Raw genomic sequence first — 7287 nt, 5'->3', positions numbered from 1 at the left:
GTTTGGAAAATACAACTTCCTTTTTTAGCTCATTTTATTCTTGGTTGTTGCCATATCTTATGGTTGTTATTACTTGCAGCCTCTTTTGGCCGTTGCTGTTTAGGCATTCTACAACTGTCAAGGGTCGATAATATGATATTCGATTCGAATTAAATAGTACTTTGATGTTTAAGGCAACTGAGTTGTAATCTCTTTAATTTCAAGAAAATGGTGATAGCAGCAGCCATAGGTTAACATTATAGGGACACTATTATTATGGTGGATTGGTGACTATGTAAAACAGCAACTGTTTGTTTCTGCCATTGAATAATGAGAAGTTTACTCAGAAAGCACACACTGACATAACATAATTCATCTCAATTACTATGTTTCATGAGAGCACAGAACGGTTCTCGAGTTATTGAAAGAAATAAATAGATAGCTTCGACTTTTAAGTTATTCATAATAATTAGAGACATATTGCATAGTTTAAGATATTAAAAGCAAATCCATGCCCTTCATTATTGACCAACAGATGATCAAAAAATATATGCAGCAAGATACACACTACAACACAAAATTAGGCTTCCTAACAAATAAATTAGGTAACATCCAAGAGAAATAATGAAATTGGAAAAGATTTGGTGCATAAATTTTCTTTTTTATAATTTTTTTTGTTATGTTTAAGATTAAAATCTGAAACCATTTATAAAGAGAGAAAAAAAAGGTGCTATAAATTTGCTTTAACATTTGCATCCATAGTAGCTAGAATCTCGATTTAACTCTTAAAATCTTCCGATATTACGATTTTAAATGAGTCAATCGATTTTACGAAATTTATACTAGGTCTGACGATTTTACGATTTAAATCTTATTAAGATTTTACGTTTTACGTACTTAATTTACTTTTTCGATTTCACGTAAAATCTCGATTTTCTCTACCTTGTTGCATCTCTTGACCATGTTTCATGGGTCATAATCGTGTTGTGCAAATTTCTACTAGTTTGTAATGTTACCTCATAGTTAGGGTTGTAACTTGTAAGTGAATTCAATTCAACATGAAATTTGCGATTGGTAGTAAAATATTTATTCTCTTGTTGACACCTAAATATAACCTATAAATGTGGTGGATATTCTTGTCCTATTAACTAATTGTCTCAAACTCGATTTTTGGGAATGAAAAACAGAGATGCTATGTTACATAAAAAAAAAAATTTGTCACTAACTCAGTCACTATATATTTGCATATATATGTATTGTTTCACATATTTTCAATATGTATTTTATATTTTAATATATATTTTATCCAAATAATAAACGATGAAAATATTAATTGTTGGAAAAATATCCGGAAGGGAATGTATGATGAATCACATTCTTATAAGGCAATTGGAAATGGACGATTTCTTTTAGATGCAAAAACATTCATAGCCATGTCAATTCAATTGCATTTCAACAAAAGAGAACTGTAGCTGAAAAATAGTAGACTTTAGTTGACTTTGTAATTTTGATACAATTCACTTTTCATTGCTAATACTTTATGGAATCATGAATAACTCTAAAACAACTAGTATCCAAATACAGAAGAATAAGATTATATGAAAAGAACAGAACAAAATCCAAATATTTATTCTATTCCCACTTCAAATGGGATTTTGATGACTCTTTAAAAGCAATTAATTCACACAAAATTATGTGTGAAAAAGATATAGCAGAACCAAGATTCAAGGGTATTCTTCCTTTCATCTATGTTCAAACAACTAGCATCCAAATCCTATTACCAGAAAGCCGCCGATTGAACCAAACTAACCCCATGCAGAGCATTATTCTTTTTTTTTTTGAAATAAAAGAGCTCAACACATTAGAGTGGAGCAGAACGAACTAGGCAACCAAAACATAAGACAACCAAAACCAAAAGAAAACCTTTCGACACTCCTTAAGTCATCTCCAGCAAAGCCATCAACAATTAAAAGGGTCCACACCTCTCCACTCATTGCAGTTAGACATGACCAAGTTGATTATTTCAGCTACACCTTTAGCACTATTCTAAAAAATCTTTCTATTCCTTTCTAGCCAAATATTCCATATTATTGCACAGAACCATATTAACCTCTGTTTGCGATCCTCTTTTCTACACGGCTCCTCTGTCCAGCTAAGAAAATGCTCCTTTAGTGATCCTGGCCAAGTCCACTGTCTGCCAACACAACTTCAGATTTTCCTGATCCACTACTATCAAACTTTTCTCCTACAACCCATTTCAATTTCTTGTAACCAAACTTCTCAATCAACATTGTCAAAGCTTGTTTCTTCTCTTCATTGGCACAATAGAAGTTGTCAATCCAAAACAAACCACCGGCCCTTAAAACTCTATCAATATCAAACATCAAAAACTCCAACTTCTCTATCTTCCCTCCAACACCAACAACATCAATTGCACTTGAAGCATGAATCAGATCAAACACATTGTCATAGAAAGGGAACCTATGATCTAAACTCAAGTAAAGAGGGAAAAGCCCTCTTGCAGCAATGAACTCACTGAATGGTGCATCAACATTGAGAGTGCTAGTGATCACAGTAACATTCCTCTCAGCCATTCTAGCTGCAAATGTTCCAGAACCACCACCAATATCAAAACCCATTCTAACACCTCCATTACTACTTCCCCATCCAAAACATCATCAACAAGAAAATCATTCTTAACCTTCACAAACCTTTGATTCTCATTACCATTCTTAACCAAATCAAAGCAATCAATGCATTCTTTACTCAACTTTTTCCCTTTCAAACACTCAAAACTCTTGCAATTAAGTCCACTCCAATTAACACTCTTCTTACCACTACTACCAACAACAAAAGGGTTCCAAAGCGAATTGGGAAAAGGGTTAAGTCCTACCTTTGAAAAGCACCTTCTTCTTGGTAATGGCTCACACCCTTTCGCAATCAGCTTCTGAGCAAACTCCAATCATCATTGCAAGGACCATTGATCTTGTAGCTCATGTACTGTGACAACAAGTCTGAATTTTTCTCACGCAAATGGCCAACAGAAGGAAGCATCTCAGTGATCCCAGTTCTTGAATCTTTGCCTAGAGGTAGCTGGTGATGCTGCAGGAACATTTTCAACTCATTTGCAATGTTGGGTCTTGAAAGATCAATGCTTTCATAGCCAAGGAGCTCTTTTTCCATCTGGGCAAGTTTCTTCTGAGACAAATTAATCTCTCTCAGTATAATGAAAACTTGTTCTGAGTGTGTTTTGGTGAAGAAGTGAAAGCATACAGAGCAAAAAGATTTGTGGTTATGACGGAGAAGATCATAACTATGTTCACAGCTGAAGAACACAGTGTTGCTTTTCTGAATCTGGCAGTTCCATCACCAATTTTCAGAGAAACAGAACCCATTTTTTCCTTGTTCGTTTCTTACCGGTGAGAAATCACTGACACCGATGAGTGCGGAGAGTGCCAAGTGAAGGTGTGAGTTGAAGAGAGTAAGATCCAAAAATGGAACCTATGTCGGTTGAGCATGTTACTACTTACAAGTATTACTATGTTTTTTTCTTTGTTATTATTTTGATAAATTTTATGGTGGCTATAATTTGATGCTGATTTATTTTTTATGGTAATTTTTAAATATTTAATAATTATTTATTTTTATATTTTTAAAATTAAATATTAATTTTTAATTGTTTTGATAAATTAGACAAACATTTTTAGATACTATAACAATAAAAAAAAAACATTGCCTTGGGCAAAGCCCAAAATACCCTACTCAAATTCAAAATTCAAACTCGTAAGAACTCAAAGTCCCATTCTAAAATAGTTATCTTAGATTGGTTGAAGCATTTAAAACCCTCATGAAATTTAGATGAGAGTATTTAAAATTTTGGACCACTTATGAATGGATCTAAGTAGGAATAAAGTGAATATTATTAACTAAGATAAAGCACTAAATAAAGTCTATTAGGTCCTATTTTCACGGTGATCCTCCTTTACAGCATCTATTCTGTAGTTAAATATTAACATATATACCTAATATTTTTTATTTGGATTAATCTCTACGTATAAGTATTTTGTACTTACAAGCTTTGAAGAAAACAAAACTCACTAAACGTGCTGTTTATGTTACATGCTTCTTTAACAGACTTTTAAATCAATTCAAATTAATTAACGCGTAAATATATAATTTCCATTTTTCAAAAGATTTCATTTTTTTTTTCGAATTTTTTGCCAAATTTGTTGGATCTCCTTCTTGTTTCGCTTTTTTTTTTCGATTTTCATGATTTCTGAAATCAAGTTTTGAAATTGTTTTGAAGATAATGGAACTTCAGAAATATACCCAAATGATTACAAAATACACCCAAATGATTACAAAAAGGATTATAGAAATACACCCAAACAGTTACAGAAATACACCCAAAAGATTATATAAATACACCCAAAGAATTTAAGAAATACACCAAAAATATGGGAGAGACAGTATATTTCTTCTTGAAATCTTTTAATGTTTTGCTGGTTAAGGATGAGGCACATAACAGAGACAATCTGAAAAAAAAACTTAGAAGAACACTAAAACAGTACCTTGAATAATGTTTCTTCGTTTGTTTTGAATGTCACTTGAATCTTGATGGTTTGCATTTTGATTGAGGAAGAAGAGGAAGACAGCAGCTGTCACTTGAATCTTGATGGTTTGCATTTTGATTGAGGAAGAAGAGGAAGAGTGCGGCATAATGAACGCATGCGTTGGACGCTCGATTTTAAAGGAGTTGTGTGCATGTTTTTTTTTTTTTACTTGGACCAACTGGTATAGCTTGTAAGCTAAAAAGGCTTATATGTGTAGCAAGCCTCTTTTTATTTTCGCTAGAGAATCAAGAAGAGTATAGCCAACAACAAATCAACAAACATATTTAAACTACACTTTATATTAATTAATTATCATTAATAATTGATTATTTAAATTTTATTTTTTAAAAAATATAAAATTATTAATTATTAATTATCACTTTTTACTTTAATGCACTTTTTACTATTTATTACGCATACCTTAATTCTCTTTTCGAAAAAAAGTTCAAACTAAAAAAAACAAAACAAAATATAAACAATCATCTAAATCCTAAGAAAAAAACATACAAAACATAGAAAAAAGAATCCTCCAAAACTAATAAAAAGAATCATCTGAAATTTAGGAAAAAAAACATAAAAAAACTAGTTAAAAGAATCATTCAAAACTAAATAGGAGGAGAAGAAGAAGAAGAGTCGTACGATGACCGGCGATGACATTTTGGACGGCGTTGTGTACGGTGGGAGACTCACGGTGGCGCGTTGCGAGCAGAAAGCCACAGAAATCGCGCATCATGAGTGGAGGAGTCGCTATGAATCGGAGTAGTTGATCGCACGTCGTCGCGAATGGAGTCCGGCGGTGGCTGCGTCGCAATGGATGGGACTGCAGCGGTGCAGATGCGTCAGGACGGTGGGCACGACGTCAATGAAAGAAGGACGACGACAGGACGCGAGGAAGAGGTCGTACAGCATGACGAAAGACGCGACGGTGATTGGTGGACGACAGCGTCAAAAACTGCACGGAAATGTCAAGTTTATGGGATGAGAGATTTGTCTGTCTTCAGAATAAAAAGGGATTAGATTTTTTATGGATTATATTTATTGTATATTATAAATGTAATTAATTAGGATAAATGTAGAAATTTTTTATTTTAAATTTAAATTTTTATTTATTTATAAAATTTAAATTATAATAAAGTTGGCTTATATTGACTTGTAGGAGAGTTGTTTACTTTGTTTTCCCATATTTTTCCTAAACCAATTAATCAAATATGGTTTGTAGGGAAATCTTTGATAATATATGACAAATCACGAAGAGGCACCATCACAAGAAAAGTTATGGGCATAATTGCGAGGGGTCTTGGAGCAAAAAGCCTAAAACGGAAGGAAAACTTTGTTTTTTGTTTTAATTTCTGGGTCAAGATCTTTTTTGGATCAATTATAAGGTATGTTGGGCTACGATCCAAAGAGGAAACCCATTTAATGTATGCCAACCCAGCTCATACCTATGATGGGTTATAGAAGGTAGTTGACAAACAATAAAAATCGCGCATGAAAAAATAACACTTAAAATCACGAAGCAGCAAGAAATGTAGATGGAGAGATTTCGAGGGAAAGGTAAAAGAAATTTTAATTTAATTTTTTAAAACCCTAAAAAATTATACAATTTCATTCTCCGCCAAATTCTAGACTTTGGTTTTTGTCATAAATCTAATGCTTACTTTATTAGCCTTTTTTTTATTATCATTTTATTGTAAGAATTTAATTTTAATATATTAATAGTGCTATATTTTACATAGTTATTGTCTTATTGATATGAACTCAATTATTTTAAGCAGTAACTCTGACCCACTAAAGAAAGTAAAAACAATTAGGCTGACTGACCAAACACCAGAGAAGAAGAGTACTGTAATAAGGAAACAACCAGCATGGATAAAAGATTATGAAATTTAGTGGGTGCATTATGTAACACTTTTACTATTATAACGTCACGTTTTTGGCTGCGCTACTCTGATATTTAGAAGTATTACGACGATTTCATATACTTAATAATAAAATAGGAGCATTTGACTCAAAATCGTGTTACTGTTCTTTTTGAAAACCGAAAAATAAATACTTTTTAAATAAAATAAAACAAGCATATACATATATAAAACTTCTTACTCAAGTAACCTATACATATGATACACATACAAATCATACAACTCATATCCCTCTTATAAAATATAATATTGATGGCGAGGGGTAAGTAAATAAAAACTGAATAGCATTATCGACTAAGTGAAACGCAATACAACCCTTCGTAAGTTTTTTCATCCGTCTCATGAAAAGATAAAGCTGTCGGGGGTGAGAACCTAACCACACGGTCTCACCACAGAATTTCAGAATTGTCATAATAAGATATTTAAAAATAAATATATTTTTAAACTCAGTGATTATTGTTCGTCATTTGAATCCTTTAAAAAACCAACTAGTCATCCAAAAACTCTTTTCAAAAATCAATATTTAAATATCTAGAAATCCAAAACCTTTATTTTCTTATAAGAAAATCTTAATCAGAAACCAACCATGCAATCAATCAATTCAGTACCAAAGCTCATTCTCAAAAGTAGAACACTAGGACAAACACATGCAAAACATGCAAAGAAAGCACAGGTTTATGTAGTAGTTACAGCGCAGTTTAACAATTAGGCAAACCAAAACAAATTCAAAACTCAAGCAAAGCATACAAATGCATATGATGCATGTCTGTTCTATG

General features: G+C 32.3%; 1 pseudogene; it reads right to left on the bottom strand.

The window, feature by feature from the left end:
- Positions 1-1647: 1647 nt before the first annotated feature.
- Positions 1648-3460, bottom strand: LOC130936495 (probable methyltransferase At1g29790; annotated as a pseudogene).
- Between the last annotated feature and the right edge of the window lie 3827 nt (positions 3461-7287).

Source organism: Arachis stenosperma, chromosome 6, assembly GCF_014773155.1.
Source record: "Arachis stenosperma cultivar V10309 chromosome 6, arast.V10309.gnm1.PFL2, whole genome shotgun sequence".
Lineage (NCBI taxonomy): Eukaryota > Viridiplantae > Streptophyta > Magnoliopsida > Fabales > Fabaceae > Arachis > Arachis stenosperma.
The sequence above is the reverse complement of the archived record's forward strand: the minus strand, read 5'-3'. Positions and strand labels throughout refer to the sequence as shown.